This window comes from Mercurialis annua, linkage group LG2 (genome assembly GCF_937616625.2).
Source record: "Mercurialis annua linkage group LG2, ddMerAnnu1.2, whole genome shotgun sequence".
Lineage (NCBI taxonomy): Eukaryota > Viridiplantae > Streptophyta > Magnoliopsida > Malpighiales > Euphorbiaceae > Mercurialis > Mercurialis annua.
This window is the reverse complement of record NC_065571.1, coordinates 38,281,549-38,300,273: the sequence shown is the minus strand read 5'-3', so window position 1 is coordinate 38,300,273 and position 18,725 is coordinate 38,281,549. Positions and strand designations below refer to the sequence as shown.

The following is an 18,725-nucleotide window of genomic DNA, read 5'->3' as shown; positions in this document are numbered from 1 at the left end:
TTGACTGTGACTCTGTTGTTGGACTTTTCACTTATCATTAGGATAGCTTTTGGTGGCCAGCCGGTACCTTTTGACGGTGGTTTGGCAAACGTTTTTGGAAAGAAGCATACTTCACGGAGATGTTTAGTTTTGTGGCGGAGATAAAGGGGAAGACCCTTTGGTATTTAGAGTATGGGAGCAATATAGAGGCTGTGTTCCTAGGGATGGGAACGATATAGAGGATGAGATAGATTTGGTTACTCGAGCTTTCATATTTTATCTATTGGGGACCACGTTGTTTTGCAACTCCAATTCCACTCTGCCTATCTGCGTATTGCCTATTTTAGAGGATTTGGATCAGGCCATGTCCTATGACTGGGGATCTACTGTCCTTCCTCATTTGTATACTAGTATGGACCGAGTTTTCCGTGGAGGATCCCGTCTTTTAGGGATGTGGCCCGTTGTACATATGGGTTTTCTTTCTGACTCATCCAGTTTTTGTGCTCTGTATTTATGCTTTTCCTACTTAACTTGCTAAAGCGTTTTCTTTTTCGGATTTGGGTTGTTCAGACAAGGATTCTGACCGGGTTTGGAGATCCTCCTTCCTCGGGTATCCAACATTTGAGGTTCTGGGACTTTTCTCAGACCCTACCACAACATCGAGTGTAGGAATCAGTTGAACAACCTTGTGGGGATCGATGTAAGTGATTGTCTTGTCTTTAATCGATTATCTTCTTGAACTGTACCGCTTTCTTATAGTAAGTTTCCTTTTTGCAGATTACTTCCTCCTTGTAATACCCCATGTTTTCTGACTTGTTTTGGTGGTTTGGTTGTCCGTTAAAATTTGGTTTGTGATGGACTTTGGTTGTATTTTCGCTTCGACATGTTCTCGTTGTGATTCCGTGTAATACCCCATATTTTGTGCGTATAAAATTTTAAGAAAACAGATAAAATTGAAAATTTTACCGGGAGCTTACAACCTATATATGGATATTTTTATTATTGATTAAGGCCATTATTAGGTTACAACAATTATTTAGTAATTTTACGTATTTGGTAATGCGTGAGTGACTACGTGATTTTAATTATTTTTGCATGGATGATGTTTTTGTAATATTCGGCCATAATAATTAAAATTTGGTTAAAATATTAAAACGTTGATTAATACGGAATTTGACTTTTGAAAGTTTAAACAAGAGTTAAAATAAAACGAAAACGATTTTCGAGAAAATGTTTTTTTGTAGTATTTTGAAAACCGATAAAATAACTATTTATTTTATTTAAGTCAATTAGACCTAAGACAAAAAAAAAAGAATATTTTGAAGAGGACACATGGATGCACATGTGTCACCCATTCAATGAGTTAAGGTGTTAAGATATGGCAAAGAGCCAAAAAATTCAATTAAGCAAAAAGAGGAAACTTTTCTTCTTCTCTTTTTCTTTAATTTCTGCCGAACCCTAGCTAACCAAAAGACACCATTTTATTAGCTAACCAAAAGACACCATTTTATTTTCTTCATCAAGCCAAAATAAGGTACATTAAACATTCCTTTAGCTATATGCTTGTGTTCAAATAGTTTATAAAAGGTATATGTGATCTTGATGGTATGTGTTTGGTGGTTTAAAGTGATTTTTTTTACAAATATAATTTTCTTAATATGATCAAAAATATGGGTCTTGTATATTAAAGAGAATTTCCAACTTTTGGGATTTTTAAAACTCAAATTTTACATGCAAAGGGACTTTTAAATAAATTAAGATGATAAATAAATGGGTAGAAATTAATTTCGGAAAAATCAAAATATTTTTCATACTTGTGGGTTAATTTTCTTGAATAATTTAAAGAGCAATTTAAATAATAATTAAAAACTGAAATTATATAGTTTTGGGTATTTTATGGGATTTTTAAACTAGAAGAAGTAATTTAAACACATAAATTAAAAGGGTTTAAAGTCATACATAGTTGGCCGAATATTTTCCTAAAATTATCCAAGAATAGACTTTTGAATTTCACATTTTAATTAGGGTAATAATATTATGTTTCAAAAGTCTTATGATATGGGTATTTTTAACTTTAAAAATCTGAAAATAATTATTTTTGGGATGAATGTAAAATTAGGAACTAGATCATAATTTTTGGAAGGAAAGTTAAAATTTTGGCTTAATGTGGCCGAAATATTTGATGATTAAATAATGAGAGATTCAACTTGAAATTTTATGTTTAATTAAATTTAAATTGTGATTATAAATTATTAGGAGTTTCTCAAAAATAATAAAAGGATTAAATTTTACTTTTGGGACCGAAATATGTTGATTATAATTTGGGAGTTTAGTTTTAAAATTTATGAACTCTAATCTGGAATGGACTATGAGCTAATTAAATTTTGATGTTAACAAAATGTTAATTTACTTTGGGGGAATGCCGAACAAGTCTAAAAAAATTATATGAATTTTTATGGGTAATAATTGTGGAATAATATGTTGTGAGAGATGAATAGTTTGTACATGCAATTACGATATAATAAACTGATTATGTGGAATCATGAGTATATGCCTTGAAATGTTTGGAATTGTTTTAATTTTGTTTATGTTAGCCGAATGATTTTTGAAAAAATTGCATGAATTTATTTAGATTACAAATTGCAAGATTTGATGGTGGATGTGAAAATGTTAAGGCATGAGATTATGTGGTTGGTATTATTTTATTTGGTTTGATATTTTTTGTAAGCATGTTGGTATGTTAGAGTGGTTAAGTATTAATTTGTGTTGTGTTAGCCAAATATTGTTTAGCCAAATATTGTAGGTATTATTTCGATAATTTTTTTGGAATAATTCTTTGGTGTGTTGGTTGTATATGCTTATGTGCTTAGTTTGATGAATTAACCAACTGTTATGTCACGATCCGATTTCCACCCACGCTAGGAAATGGAAGTGATTGCCCGAAACCTGTAGCAAATCTTAAAAACCTTTATAAATATTTTGTAAAACATAAAAAGGTATGCAACCTCATTGCACAAACAGTTTAAAACCTTTATTGAAAACGTGCTTGCAAAACCGTGATTGAAAACGTGATTGCAAAACTGTTATTGTATATCAAGAAACTAGAGAGCAAACATCATTCTCTTATTATGTACCTGCTCTGTTTCCAATATAAGGCTAAAATGCTTTTATCAAAGACCAGTGTATCTCATTAAACGACTGGTCAAAGCATTTTATAAAACACGCAGCTTTTAAAATATATATCTTATACAGTAGTTCAAATTAGAGCTTATCAAAATAGGTTGAACTACTGTAAACAGAAAGACAGACTTCTCGGTATCCAACTACTTGTAGCTCTACTGATACAGACGACGACTATTATGGAAGTCTGACCTCGTACTTCATAACCTGAAAGGTGAACAATGGGGGTCAGAAATATAAATATTTCTGAGTGAGTCTACACCTCTATTGCCAGAAGAACTGCCAATATCTGACACTGACATATAGCCATCCTGATAAATTTCTGGCGATCTCCTATTATCTGCGTGGAATCCGTTCTGATGGACCCCAGATGGTTCGCCTATTTCATTGTGAAACCCATTTTGAAATATTGGAGGCGCTTCCTCCCGTTCTTCACCAGCATGTGACTGAGCTCCGTTCTGCCCAGACATGCTGAAAAGAAACAATTTCAATCATAAGTGACCATCTGAGCCCTTTTTCCACACGCAAATCCAATATAAGCTTATAAAATGCTGTAAACATTTAGCATTTAATCCAGCCGCACATAGTTCGCAAGCAAATAGCCATTTAACAATCCTAGCGCAAGTAGTAAACACTTAGTAGTCTCAGTCATTCGTATACGTAGATGCTGATCATTTACTTACTAACTTGATAGCCCTGGTTCACACGCGCTGTACCACACGTTACTAATGCATATATCACACAAATACAGACCACACGTTATTAGGTTTACTTACTGACAGAGTACTTCAACTCAAATCCAACAGACACTCAAACATAACTGGCAGTGGTAACTAGACCAACTGCTCTCAAACAAGCACTGAAACAAACTCGCAGTAGTAACTGGACCAACTGCTTTAATACCAACATTGTCACGATCCAAAATATTGAGCCGCAACCGACGCTAGGGAACGGGAGTGGTAGCTCCGGAACCCGTAGCAAGCCTCAAATCACTATTAATTTTTCGGAAATAATAAACAAATAACACAACACAACAGAAGCAAATATAAAAATCATAAATACACTAACATTTACACTAACTGTTCTGTTAACCTCGCGGACTCTAGTTACCGTACTCTGTACGTACTGGCCTCGCGGTACTATATACCAAAGTTACTGTAACAAAATATATCACCGGCATCTGGGGCCGTGAACAAAACATACTACCTGTAGCCTATCAAAAACATATAAATAAGACAGCAAGTAATATGTGCACTCAAAATGTACTGATGTCTAGGCTACAACTCTGTCTACGCGGGACCACTACTGCAGCACTCACAGAAGTCAGAAACTATACATACACAGCTGACTTCTGGACTTTAAAATTTGGCTTCTAGCTAAGTCCACATACTAAGTACCTGAAAATATCAAAGGTGAGGGGTCAGTATTTGGGAAAATACTGAGTGAGTTTGCATTTACTAACGGTGTTAATATAAAAATATAGCATCGCATTTCAAGGAAATACTAATATAAAAGTAAATCATATAAAAAGGTATTTGATCCATACGAAACTAATATCCTAGCATGCGACATAATCTTCGAATGGTCAAATCATATATCGTCCAATTTAATCATTACTTTTCAAGTTGTGAGTCCAACTCACTGGTGGGTCCAACCCACTAGATACGGGAACTCCAGGTTACATCGTAACCGAGTGCTCACTCGTATCAATCGCTATCAAACTTTGAAATTCTTATTCATATCATGTCATTCATATCAATTTATTTCTCAAATGCAAACACACTAGACTGACTCGATACTGGTGATCACACAGCCTATTGACACCCAATAGGTAGCTAGTTTCTTTGGGTCGCATACTAGTTCTCGTATATATAAAAACTTAATGAAACATATAATAATCTAATCAATTATATATAATGCGATGCGTGTAAACAATATACATATATATATATACATATATACATATATATATATATATATATACATATATACATATATATATATATACATATATATATATATATATATAAAAATAACTGTAATATATAATACATGAAAGTAAAATGCAACTTACTGTGACCGCAAACCAATCAATGACGTGGTCGATGAAATGATATTCTCGCTATCCCACGTCTACTGACCTCTCTGCTCGCTAACACGTCTGATACATAATAATTAACGTTTAATAATTAGACGTGAACCTCGTATTCCAATACGTATAATACTTTAAATTCTAAGGTTTATATTTCATTCTTAACGTTATTCGTAATCTCGATATTCCTTTATCGTATTCACGATATATCGATCTCTGGTTCTCGTATTCGAGACATGTGTATTATCCTTAGCGTTTTCCATTATCGCTGCTCGCGTAAAACGTCGAGCTAAAACTTCAATGTTTAAATTATCGGGGTTCTTAATCGTTTTTAGGATCTAATTTTCGAAAATACTAAAATGCCGCTCAATTAGGGCTAAAATTCCAATTTGGTCCCTACGAACGCATTGTGTGCGTTCGCACACTTCAGTGTGCGTCCGCACACTTGCTCAAGTGTGCGTTCGCACACCGAGTGCAGCCCCCGGAAAATCGATTTCCGGGGCTTTCCGTCCATTCCCTCATGCTAAAAACACTTCCTCACTCAAAACCCGTTCCTCGGTTTTCATAAAAACGTTATAAAAACTTCAAAACGTCAAATTCAATCCTAAAACTCAATCTCACTAAAACAGCCATATATATTCGAATTTATCACCAATTCTCGAGATGTTTATCTTATAACGAAGCTTAGGATCGATAGAGCTCTCGATTCTGAAGAGATTGCCGCGAAAATCACTTGAATCAGACGTCGAACGGTGAAACGGCGGCGAAACGATCGTGATCGGCGTTAGCTTCTGGAGCCTTCTGTCTTCTTCCTCTATGATTCCTTCATTCGAATGCAGTCTCATATATTGAATGGTTAAAGGTTCATTTTGATCCTTCTTTTCTTTCTTTGTTACAATTTATCCTTTAAACTTTTCATTTGTTCAATTTAGTCCATAACTAAATTGATAAATCCTTTTATTATGGCTTATACGTATTATTTACCTCCAATAAATAATACGAAACTCGATATTAATACTTTCCCGTCAAAACCTACAAATTTCCATTTTCGACACAAAGTGGCTAAATTAGCACTTTGGTCCCTGTACTTTATTTTTGGCTTTTCTCGACATTTTTCCTTTATATTCCAATTCTAACTTTAGAATTGAAATATAACCTTAACTTCCTCATAATTAATTTCCCAAAACCGTCCTACTAGATTTTGTTTACTTAATCTTTTCGGAAATTTTACTGATATCTCCACTCTGGCGAATCAGGACTAGACACGTGGTCCAGTTAGCTAATTAAATATTTTGGGGTATTACATTCTTCCCCCTTTATAAAAATTCGTCCTCGAATTTTCATAAAACTTGTTAACACCTTATAACTGTCCTTACACATTCCTCATTGTTCACTAGTATGTTTTAGTCGCATTCTTTCTGTTACTTTAGCCTTTAGCTCTCCTTTTAATAAATTCGTACCATTATACTGTTATGAATCTGTTGGTTGCTACTCTCATTTCATCTGTCGTTTCTCCAAAATAGTATGTCTTTAGATGTACTGTTGCTTTCGTAACTCTTACGTCATCTACAACTGGTCGTGATCTTCCTTTTGTCCACCGCTACTTATTATCTGGCTCGTCTATCCTTGATTAGTCACTGACGTGTTATCCATATCTTTAATGACGTATACATCCCTTTCATACTTTTGCAAGTGTCTGTCTTTATAATGACAATCTACAGTTTTAGTTTTTGCTGGCACCTCTTGTTGCCACGTTTCTTCCTTTGGCGGATGTCTTTAATCCCCATTTCTCTCTTCGACTGTACGCCACTTAGTTCCTTTTAGACTACCTTTCATCTATCTTAATCGCTGTTTCTTAGCGAAGTTAGGCCTGATACATCTTCTATTGTCTTTAACTTTTCCTTTCTCCCTTTTTCATTTCTGATACTTAGTTCCTTTATCAATCAATCTCTTTTGACGTGCACCTTGTCCAACACATTTGTTGTTTCTTAACGTAATTGAGTCCAATACATCTTTTACTGTTTTCAATTTCTCCTTCCTTTGCTTCTTTAAGCTATCGTGAACTTCACGTCGTTCTGTTGATCGTGATCTTTCATCCTTTATCATTGTCTTAAACGTCTCATTTTACATTAGTTTTAATCGTATGGCTTATACAGTTGCCCTAGTTTACTAATATCACTCGTATTTTTATCCTCTTCACTTTCCTCTAGTTTCTCCTTTGAGATTCGTCTCGAATCTTTTATTGACTTTTCAGTCAACGCTATTCTTTCTTTTCGTCACTTTAATCTTCGACTGATCCAATAGCTCTTTGATATTTTATCTACTTTTATATTTAAATTATCCTAAACCCGACAATCCTATAGGTTTCCATCACCTTCTTTATCGTAGTTCTTTCTTACTGTATAAATAATCTTCTTCTTTATCTTATACTTCTACTTCTTACTCTCGAATAGTTTCACGATTTTATTCTCGCTTTTCAAAGCATCGTCTTAGTACTGGTTATGATCATTTCTTAGTTTGCCCTTAGTCTGTCCTTCGTCTTCTTTTTAAAGTGCTTCCTTAACACTTATGATATGGTTCTAATTGTCCTTTTAAATAACTTGATTTCTTTGTACTAATATCATTTCTCGTTCTTATGACATCGTGGCTTTTTAGATACAGTTCACTCCTATCTGTCCATAGCAATGAAATATCATCATATCCTTTACTTACTGTATTCGTTACGTCTTTCCTTCGTGTATAATAGCTCTTCTACTACTGTTCTATTTTGATAATCCTTCCAATGTACTTCTAGAGCTTTCCACTTCTCTATTCACCTAACCAAATTCAAGGGTGTATGAGTTTTTCTATACTACATTCTTTTATATTATCCATTATTCTTATATTTACTGACACGTATACCTACACATGTGTCTTTTTCCTTATACTAAAGTTTTATAACTTAACCTTTTTCCTTTCTGCTAATGCAATCTATAACTCTTAATGGTGATATTAGTGACTTCACTTAATATCAGTCAATTAGCGTCATTATCTCTCTTGATCTATCCAACTTCGAACCTTCACATCTTACTGGATTATCTTCTTCATCGTCTGTATCCTTTCTCTTTCTATTTCTGTATTTTCTAATGCTGGCATCCATAAGGTTACGTATCCTTAAAATATCACTTGATATTCCTCATTCATATTATCGTCTTTTCGTCCTTTACACTTTCAATTTCTCTTTTCCAATATAACTTTCGATCGTCACGTTACTTATCTCAACATATGAATAATCGTTATACTCTTCATTCTTGCGTATTTGTTATGTTTTTTCAACTAACATGACTCTCTGTCTTTTCATCCTTTATTCTATCATAAAGAAAATTACTATATCCTTAAATATTGTCAGCACATCGCATCTTAACTGCGTATGCTCTCCGGCAATAGCTCCTTATTCACATTCTCCTTTAGTTTCACTAACTTTGTTGCAATTATTCGTTAACATGGCTTTATTCTGTTATTGGGGTCTATTTTTACAAATCTTATTCTTATTTATTAAGAATATTTTATTATCCGTCGCAGAGTTTCATATCTGAGTTCACTTACTAAACAAAAGATTTCAAAACATTCTTTGGCTGGCCAGCTCTTTAAACTACTTTTCATAAATCGTTTAAAATCATCAATACAATTGTAGCTCAGAGTGATGACACCTCTCATCACCAAAGAGTTGCTCAAAAATCGCATTTTTCTGCATTATTATAAAGATATGATGCATAAACTATATTTTGAAAAATCATTTTCTTATGCATTCCTATCGTGATTAAGCAATATCATATGCAATGTCTGAGCACAATTGTATCTTGAAAATTTTATTAAACTTTCGAAATTTTCATAAAATCGTAAGTTTACTCTAGATTGTACACTCTGCGACTATTAACGGCTTTCTTTATACTTATTGGATGCCTTATAAATTTTTGTATTGTTGTCACTTTCTGTCATTTTACTGACTATTCTTCTGTCACATCACTTCTTTCTCTATATCTCCAATATCTCAATTCAATTCAAAGTTCTCTATTACTATAATCGCCACATCCACTTCTTCAACACACTGTATCATGTCATTTATAAACGCAGGTACCGATGTTTCACATCGATTCCCTGTTGGTAATCCATCTCTTTCTTCACAACTTCTAGAACGTAATATAGGAATTACGTTCACTACAAATGCATTATATTCTATTTATTATATTATTGCTTTTGTAAATTATGTTTATACATTCTTTTATTAGGCGCGTTATAGGCGATTTCTCTCCCTATAGCTCCTTGCTATCTAACGTATTATCTTATATACATATTCTAACTATTATGCTCTACTATGCAATGCAACACATATAATGCAAACACATATCACAAATACTCAAAGCATATAAATCACTGATACCCGGAGGTGCCTGATGCGGAACACTAGGTTATCTAATAAGTATGCCGGTGTGTCGACCTCAAACTGTTCTACCGGAATTATTTCCGCCTATTTGCACAAAGTAGGGGCTGGTCCTAACCCTGGAGGATGTGTTGACGTAGTCCGGATGGTACTCACGTCTAAAATAGAAGGGTCGTACTGGATCCCCCGCCCACTCATGCTCCGTCTCGATCCTACGAGCCATCGTAGTGAGCGTGCCAAAATGTTCACCTACGTGTTCATATAGCTCCCTGAACTCAGGTCCTAAGCCTCTGATATACCTACGGTTAATGGTTATGTTACCTTCATTCAGATCAGGGACTCCCTCAACCATTCGTAGAAAATCAGCATAATACAATCCTACTGTTAGCATTCCTCGAGAGAATGAGCGCATCTGTCTCCTAACTTGGTCTAGAGCTATCTCTGCCTGACCATTTTCCATATTTGCATCTTCTCTCAAGTCGCGGTATCTCTGTACCCTAGACCAGAAATGCTCGCTTCTGTACTGTTCAACATCTGAATCTTCTAACAGTTCCTCCTCTTCATAATCTTCCTCCTGAAGATCTTCTTCTTCCGTCTCTTCTTCTATATCCACTTCTGGATCCTCCTCAGGATCCTCCTCCGGATCTTCCTCTTCCGGATCTTCTTCAGGATCCTCCTCCGGTTCCTCCTCATCTTCTTCACTATATTCTATTTCTGGCGAGTGTACTCTACCTCTATTGCCAGAAGAACTGCCAATTTCTGACACTGACATATAGCCATTCTGATAATTTTTTGGCAATCTCCTATTATCTGCATGGAATCCGTTCTGATGGACCCCAAATGATTCGCCTATTTCATTGTGAAACCCATTTTGAAATATTGGAGGCGCTTCCTCCCGTTCTTCACTAGCATGTGACTGAGCTCCGTTCTGTCCAGACATGCTGAAAAGAAACAATTTCAATCATAAGCGACCATCTGAGCCCTTTTTCCACACGCAATCCAATATCAGCTTATAAAATGCTGTAAACATTTAGCATTTAATCCAGCCGCACATAGTTCGCAAGCAGATAGCCATTTAACAATCCCAGCGCAAGTAGTAAACACTTAGTTGTCTCAGTCATTCGTAATTTGCAAGCATATAACCATTTTCTATCTCTTAGCGTAAGCAACAAATACTTAGTTGCCTTAGTCATCCGTATAAACAGATACTAGTCACTTGCTAGCTTAATAATCCTGGTTTGCGCGCGCTATACCATATATTACTAATGCATATTCAAACAAATGCAGACAATTAAGGTCCGACTCTATGCTGCAGTAGTTCCTAGGTTTACTTACTTGATAGAGTATCTCAAATCAATAATTTGGGTCGTGACAATGTTGGTATCAGAGCAGTTGGTCCAGTTACCACTGCAAGTTTGTTTTAATTTTTGTTTGAGAGCAGTTGGTCTAGTTACCACTGCCAGTTCGTCTGAGTGTCTGTTTGATTTGAGATACTCTGTCAAGTAAGTAAACCTAGGAACTACTGCAGCAGAGAGTCGGACCTTAATTGTCTGCATTTGTTTGATATATGCATTAGTAATATATGGTATAGTGCGCGCAAACCAGGACTATTAAGCTAGCAAGTGATTAATATCTGTTTATACGGATGACTAAGGCAACTAAGTATTTGTTGCTTACGCTAAGAGATAGAAAATGGTTATATGCTTGCAAATTACGAATGACTGAGATAACTAAGTGTTTATTACTTGCGCTGGGATGGTCAAATGATTATCTACGTGCAGACTATGTGCGGCTGGATTAAATGCTAAATGTTTACAGTATTTTATAAGTAATATTGGAATTGCATGTGGAAATGGGCTCAGATGGTCGCTTATGTTTAAAATTGTTTCTTTTCAGCATGTCTGGGCAGAACGGAGCTCAGTCACATGCTGCTGAAGAACGGGAGGAAGCGCCTCCTATATTTCAAAATGGATTTCACAACAAAATAGGCGAACCATCTGGGGTCCATCAGAACAGATTCCACGCAGATAATAGGAGATCGCCAGAAATTTATCAGAATGGCTATATGTCTGTATCAGAAATTGGTAGTTCTTCTGGCAATAGAGGTAGAGTCCACTCGCCATAAATAGAATATAGTGAAGAAGATCCAGAGGAAGATCCGGAAGAGGATCCTGAAGAAGATCCGGAGGAGGGTCCTGAGGAGGATCCAGAAGAAGATATAGAAGAAGAGGCAGGAGAAGAAGATCCTCAAGAGGAAGAGTATGAAGAAGAGGAACTCTTAGAAGAGTCGGACGTTGAGCAGTACAGAAGCGAGCATTCCTGGTCTAGGGTGCAGAGATACCGTTATTTGAGAGAAGATGCAGATATAGCAAACGGTCAGGCACAGATAGCTCTAGACCAAGTTAGGAGACAGATGCGCTCCTTCTCTCGAGGAATGCTAACAGTAGGTTTGTATTCTGCTGATTTTCTGCGAATGGTTGAGGGAGTTCCTGATCTGAATGAAGGTAATAAAAGCATCAATCGTAGATACGTCAGAGGCTTAGGACCTGAGTTTAGTGAGTTATATGAACATGTGGGTGAACATTTAGGAACGCTCACTACGATGGCTCGTAGGATCGAGATTGAGCGTGAGTGGGAGGGCGATCCTGTACGACCCTTCTATTTTAGACGTGAGTACCATCCGGACTATGTCAACACGTCCTCCAGAGTTAGGACCAACCCCTACTTTGTGCAAAGAGGTGGAAGTAACTCCGGTAGAACAGTTAGGGGTCGACACACCGGCATAGTCATTAGGGAACCTAGCGTTCTGCATCAGGCACCTCCAGATATTAGCAATTTATATGCTTTGTGAATTTGTGTTAATGTGTTGCATTGCTGTGTATATGTTTGTTGCATTGCATAATAGAATATCAGTATTAGAATATGACTATAGGATAATACCTCAGGTAACGAGAACCTATAGGAAGCGATGATAATAAATACGCGACTAATAAAAGAACCTATAAACATAACTTACAAACACAATCATATAATAAACATACATCATATAATTGTTGCGAACGTAATTCCTATATTACGTTCTAGAAGATACGAAGGAGGAAGCGGGTTATTGAAGAAGGATCGATGAGAAAGATTGATACTGGTACTTGTATATATAATATGAAACAAGTTTATGGAAGAAGTGGATGAGATGAATACAGTAATGGAGAACTTTGAATTGAATTGAGTTATTGGTGATATGGAAAAAGAAATGATGTATCAGAAGAATAGTCAGTAAAACGACAGAAAGTGATATTAATACAAAAATTTATAATGTACCCAATAACAATAAAGAAAGCCGTTAATAGTCGCAGAGTGTACAAATCTAGAGTAAACTTACAATTTTATAAAAAATTTGAAGTTTTTATGATTTTTCGAAGTACAACTGTGCTCAGACATCGCATATGATATTGCATAATCACGATACGAATGCATAAGAAAATGATTTTCAAAATGTAGATCATGCATCATATTTTTATAATAATGCAGAAAAATGCGATTTTGAGAAACTCTTTAGTGATGAGAGGTGTCATCACTCTGAGCTACAATTGTACTAATGATTTCAGACGATTTATGAAAAGTGGTTTAAAAGAGCTGGCCAGCCAAAGAATGTTTTGAAACCTTTTGTTTAGTAAGTGAACTCAGATGTGAAACTCTGCGACGGATAATAAAAGATTCTTAATAATTAAGAATAAAATTGTAAAAGAACCCCTAATAACAGAATAAAGCTATGTTAACAATTAATTGTAACAAAGCTAGTGAAGTTAAAGGAGAATGTGAATAAGGAGTTATCACCGGAGAGCATACGCAGTCAAGATGCGATGCGCTGACAATGTCTGAGGATACAATATCTATTCTCATAATAGAACAAAGGATGAAATGACAGAGAGTTATGTTAGACGAAAGAAACATAACGAATATACAAGAATGAAGAATATAATGATTACTCTTATGTTGAGATAAGTAACGTAGCAACAGAGGGACGTATTGGAGGAGAGAAATTAAAAGTATAAAAACGAGAAGACAATAATGTGAGGGAGGAACATCAAGTGATATTTTAAGGATACATAACCTTATTAATGTCAGCATTAGAAAATATAGAGAATCACATTAAAAAGGAAGTAAGGAATACGAGATTCTTATGAGGTCATCATGAATAGGGAACTGTGACGTAAAGGAAGTACATCGTTGACTAAAACGTCAATAAGAGATTCGAGACGAACCTCAAAGGAACAACTAGAAGGAAGTGAAGAGGATAAGAATACGAGTAGTACTAGTAAACAAGGGCAATTATACAAGCCATACAATCGAAAGTAACGTGAAATGAAACGCTTAAGACAATGGTAAATGAGTGAAGAATCACAATTAACAGAATGACGTGAGGTTCACCATAGCTTAGAGAAGCAAAAGAAGGAGAAATTAAAGATAGTAAAGAATGTATCAGGCTTAGATATGTTAAGAGACAGTGAATGTGTTAGACATGGAGCAAGTTGAAAGAGATTGGTTGATGTGGAACGAAGTGCCGGATAATGATAGAAAGGAGTAAGAAAATGACGAGGACTCACTAGGAAAGAAAAGTGACAACTACAGTCAATAGTAAAGATCATAACCGTAGATTATAATTACAAAGGAAAATACTTATAGAAGTATGAATAAGGTAAGTACGTCATTAAGGATGTAACCGAAACGTCGTGACTAGTCGCGTATAGAAGAGATGAGTAGCGACCTGGTGACGACTAAGAATGGAATAATGGATTTGAATAGTATTGAGTAATGATTAATGACAACCATGTGATAAGGACACAAAGATCTCAGTATCAAAGGTACGCTAAAGCCATACTACTTCAGAGAGAGACAACAGATGAACAAGAATGATAACAAGAAGATTCTCAACTGTATGAGGGTACGAAGTTATAAAAGGAGAGCTAAAGGCTAAAGTAACAGAAAAGCTGCGACTAAAACGTACTAGTGAACATCGAGGAAAGTGTAAGGATAATTATAAGGTCTCAACAAATTTTATGAAAATTCGAGGACAAATTTTTATAAGGGGGGAAGAATGTAATACCCCAAAATATTTAATTATCTAATTGGACCACGTGTCCAGTTTTGATTCGCCAGGGTGGCGTTATCAGAAGAATTTCTGAAAAGATAAAGTAAATAAGTTTCAAGTAGGTCGGTTTTGCGAAATTAACTATGAGAAAATTAAGGTTATATTTCAATTCTAAAGTTAGAATTGGAATTAAAAGGAGAAATGTCAAGAAAAGTCCAAAATAAGGTACATGGACCAAAGTGGTAATTTAGCCACTTTGTGTCGAAAATGGAAATTTGTAGGTTTTGACGGGAAAGTCTTAATATCGAGCTTCGTATTATTTATTGGATATAAATAATACGTATAAGTTATAATTTAAGAATTAATCGATTTAGTTATGGACTAAATTGTACAAAAAAAAAGTTTAAAAGATAAATGATAGTAATCAAAAAGAACAAGGACCAAAGTGGCACTTTAGCTGAATTATATAAGAAATGAAAATATGAATCAAATGATGAAGAAGAAGAATCGAGAGAGAGCGAGAGAATATCGCCGATTACGATCGTTTCGCCGCCGTTCGACGTCCGATTCAAGCGATTTCCGCGGCGATTTCTTCAGAATCGAATCCTCTATCGATCCTAAGCTTCGTTTCAAGGTAAATCTTCAAGAAATTTGGTTAAAAATCAAATAATAGGGGCTGTTTTAAGGAATTAAGCTTGAATTTGACGTTTTTGAAGTTTTTATTGTGTTTTTATGAAAACCGAGGAACGGGTTTTGAGCAGGGGAATGTTTTTACCATGTCGGAATGGACGGGAAGCCCTGGAAATCGATTTTCCGGGGGCTCGCACACCGAAGTGTGCGGACGCACACTTCCAAGCGTGCGGACGCACACTTCCAAGCATGCGGACGCACACTACACTGTGCGGACGCACAGTGTTCTCCTGCGGCCGCACAGTGGGTCCGCAGGGATCAAAATGGACTTTTAGCCCCAATTGAGAGGGATTTTAGTATTTTCGAACATTAGACCCTAAAAAAACGATTAAGGACCCCGATAATTTAAAAAGTGAAGTTTTAGCTCGACGTTTTACGTGGGCAACGATAATGGAAAACGTTAAATGTAGTATACGTTTCTCAAATACGAGAAATAGAGTTGGATATATCGTGAATACGATAAAAGAATATTGAGTTCACGAATAATATTAAGAATGAAATATAACCCTAGAATTTAAAGTGTTATACGTATTAGAATACGAGATTCACGTCTAATTATTAAACGTTAATTATTATGTATCAGACATGTCAGCGAGCAGAGAGGTCAGTAGACATGGGGTAGCGAGGATATATCATTTCATCGACCACGTCATTGATTGGATTGCGGTCACAGTGAGTTGCATTTACTTTCGTGTATTATATATTATAGTTATTATATATATATATATATATATTGTTTACACGCATCGCATTATATATAATTGATTGAAATATTATATGTTTCATTAAGTTTTTATGTATACGAGAACTAGTATGTGATCCAAAGAAACTAGCTACCTATTGGGTGTCAATAGGCTGTGTGATCACCAGTATCGAGTCAGTCTAGTGTGTTTGCATTCGAGAAATAAATTGATATGAATGACATGGTATGAATAAGAATTTCGAAGTTTGATAGCGATTTGATACGAGTGAGCACTCGGTTACGGTGTAACCTGGAGTCCCCGTATCTAGTGGGTTGGACCTACTAGTGAGTTGGACTCACAACTTGAAATGTAATGATTAGTATAATTTAATTATTCGAAAGTTGTGTCGCATGCTAGGATATTAGTTTCGAACGGATCAATTACATGTTTATATGTTTTACCTTTATATTATTGTTTCTTGAAATGCGATGCTATGTTTTTATAATAATACCGTTAGTAAATGTAAACTCACTCAGTATTTTCCCAAATACTGACCCCTCACCTTTGATGTCTTTCAGGCATTTACTATGTGGACCTAACTAGAGGCCAATTTTGAAGTCCAGAAGTCAGTTGTGTATGTATAGTTTCTGACTTCTGTGAATACTGCAGTAGTGGTCCTGAGTTGACAGAGTTGTAGCCTAGACAGCAGTACATTTTGATTGTACATATGACTTGCTGTCCTGTTTATATGTTTTTGATAGGCTACAGGTAGTATGTTTTGTTCACGGCACCAGATGCCGGTGATATGTTTTGATACACTAACTAACTGATGTATATAGTACCGCGAGTCCAGTTCGTACAGGGTACGATAACTAGAGCCCGCGAGGTTTTTGAACAGTTAGTGTAAATACTTGATTATATGTTATATATGTATATTTGCTTTCGTTGTGTTATCTGTTTATTATTTGCGAAAAATTAATAGTGATTTGAGGCTTGCTACGGGTTCCGGAGCTACCACTCCCGTTTCCTAGCGCCGGTTGCGGCTCAATAATTTGGATCGTGACATCCTCGTAGCCCACTAGTCAAACACCCTAGTGTCTTGACTTGGATGATCGACACTCGTCGCATCTAGTTGGAATTCACACGTCAAAACATTATTAGAAATTGAAATCCTAAATTTACTCATCACATATAGACGTATAGACTTTTGACTATTTCCGTCTATAAACCATTCTAACTGAACTTCTCATTCAATTAATAATACCGTTCTCGGTATGGACTTATAGTCGTTTTAACATTAATCACTTTGATTAATATAGGGATTTATTAAAACATAACATTGTTTTAATAACCCAATTATCCTCAAACATCTAGATTCTTTTAAACCTGTTAAACGTTCTTGTTTATGTTTTGAAATTCAATCGAATCACGATTGATTACACGACTTGAAACTGTCCAAAATCAAATTTACACGTCGCGTTCGGGCCCTGAAAAGCTCGAATCAAAGTTCCCTATCGAAGACTGAATGCACGTTCGTGCAGCAGTGTACTGCACGTTTGTGCACGCTGCACGATCGTGCACTTGTAGTGGTGCACGTTCATGCAGCCCTGGGGTTCACTCTCCGGGCCATTTCCGACGGCTACAACTTAGTTTTCTGCTCGGACCAAAAGACCTAGTTCGTGGACCTCCCCAAAACTCGTGTGCTTGGCTTATCAGTGTCCGCTTTTAATTACTGGACATATTTTATATTTCATCTCAACATTCATGTAGTTACGGTATAGATTACTGGAAGGTAAACACGTTTGAAAGCGGTAAACACGTTTGAAGAGTATATGACTCAATTTTGACTGGTATTTGAGGAAAGTAGCAATTATTCCTAAACATTCATCTAAACCTGGCAGTTTCTAACAAAGAATCAAGTCTGGCTGGTCTAGATATTTTACATGCACAAAGAGTAAAACTAGATGTCTAAGTTTGATTGATTTTATTAGATTATCTTGAAAGCCTATACAACCTCTAATTACGTTTTACATACAATCCTAAGATGTCTAAGCGATTTGATAATTTGATTTTATTTGCTAATTTGAACGTGATTAGTCCTTTAACCTGTTAATGTTGGATTTGGTATGCTTTTGGAAAGTAATTAAATAGTATCGACATGCTCATCTGCAGGGGATATACATGCAAGGTAAGAAATATTTTTAAACCTCGTCGACTTGAAAGTCTGACACTCGCTGCATTTTGACCGCCATTGTGGTTGGAATTGGATCTTGGGCAGGGCACGAAAGTTATTTGTCTTCTCGATACAAATCTAATAGTTTGAACCGGGATCGATTACGAGTTCAAACGAACTTGAAATCATTTATGGAAGCAACTGGTTGCGTCGATCGTGGGCTTTAAGGCCCGTTTAGCTTAGCGGGTTACAAGTTTGGGCTTTGAGTCCCAATTAAATAGAAAAAGGCCCATTACTGTGCAGAATATGATTCTACATTAAATACAAAACATGTGGGCTTAAATGGGGCCTAATTCTGAGCTCAAACGAGCCGGGAAACACGAAAAAGGGTCGAATCGGGTTTGGAAGGATCTAGGATC

General features: G+C 35.8%; 1 long non-coding RNA gene across 1 annotated transcript; it reads left to right on the top strand.

The window, feature by feature from the left end:
- The first annotated feature begins 1,400 nt into the window (after window positions 1-1,400).
- LOC130015066 (uncharacterized) lies at window positions 1,401-17,062 on the top strand. The gene is made up of 3 exons (XR_008790091.1): window positions 1,401-1,513; window positions 16,034-16,122; window positions 16,712-17,062. It is a non-coding gene; the product is annotated as an uncharacterized LOC130015066 (long non-coding RNA).
- The last annotated feature ends 1,663 nt before the right edge of the window (window positions 17,063-18,725 follow it).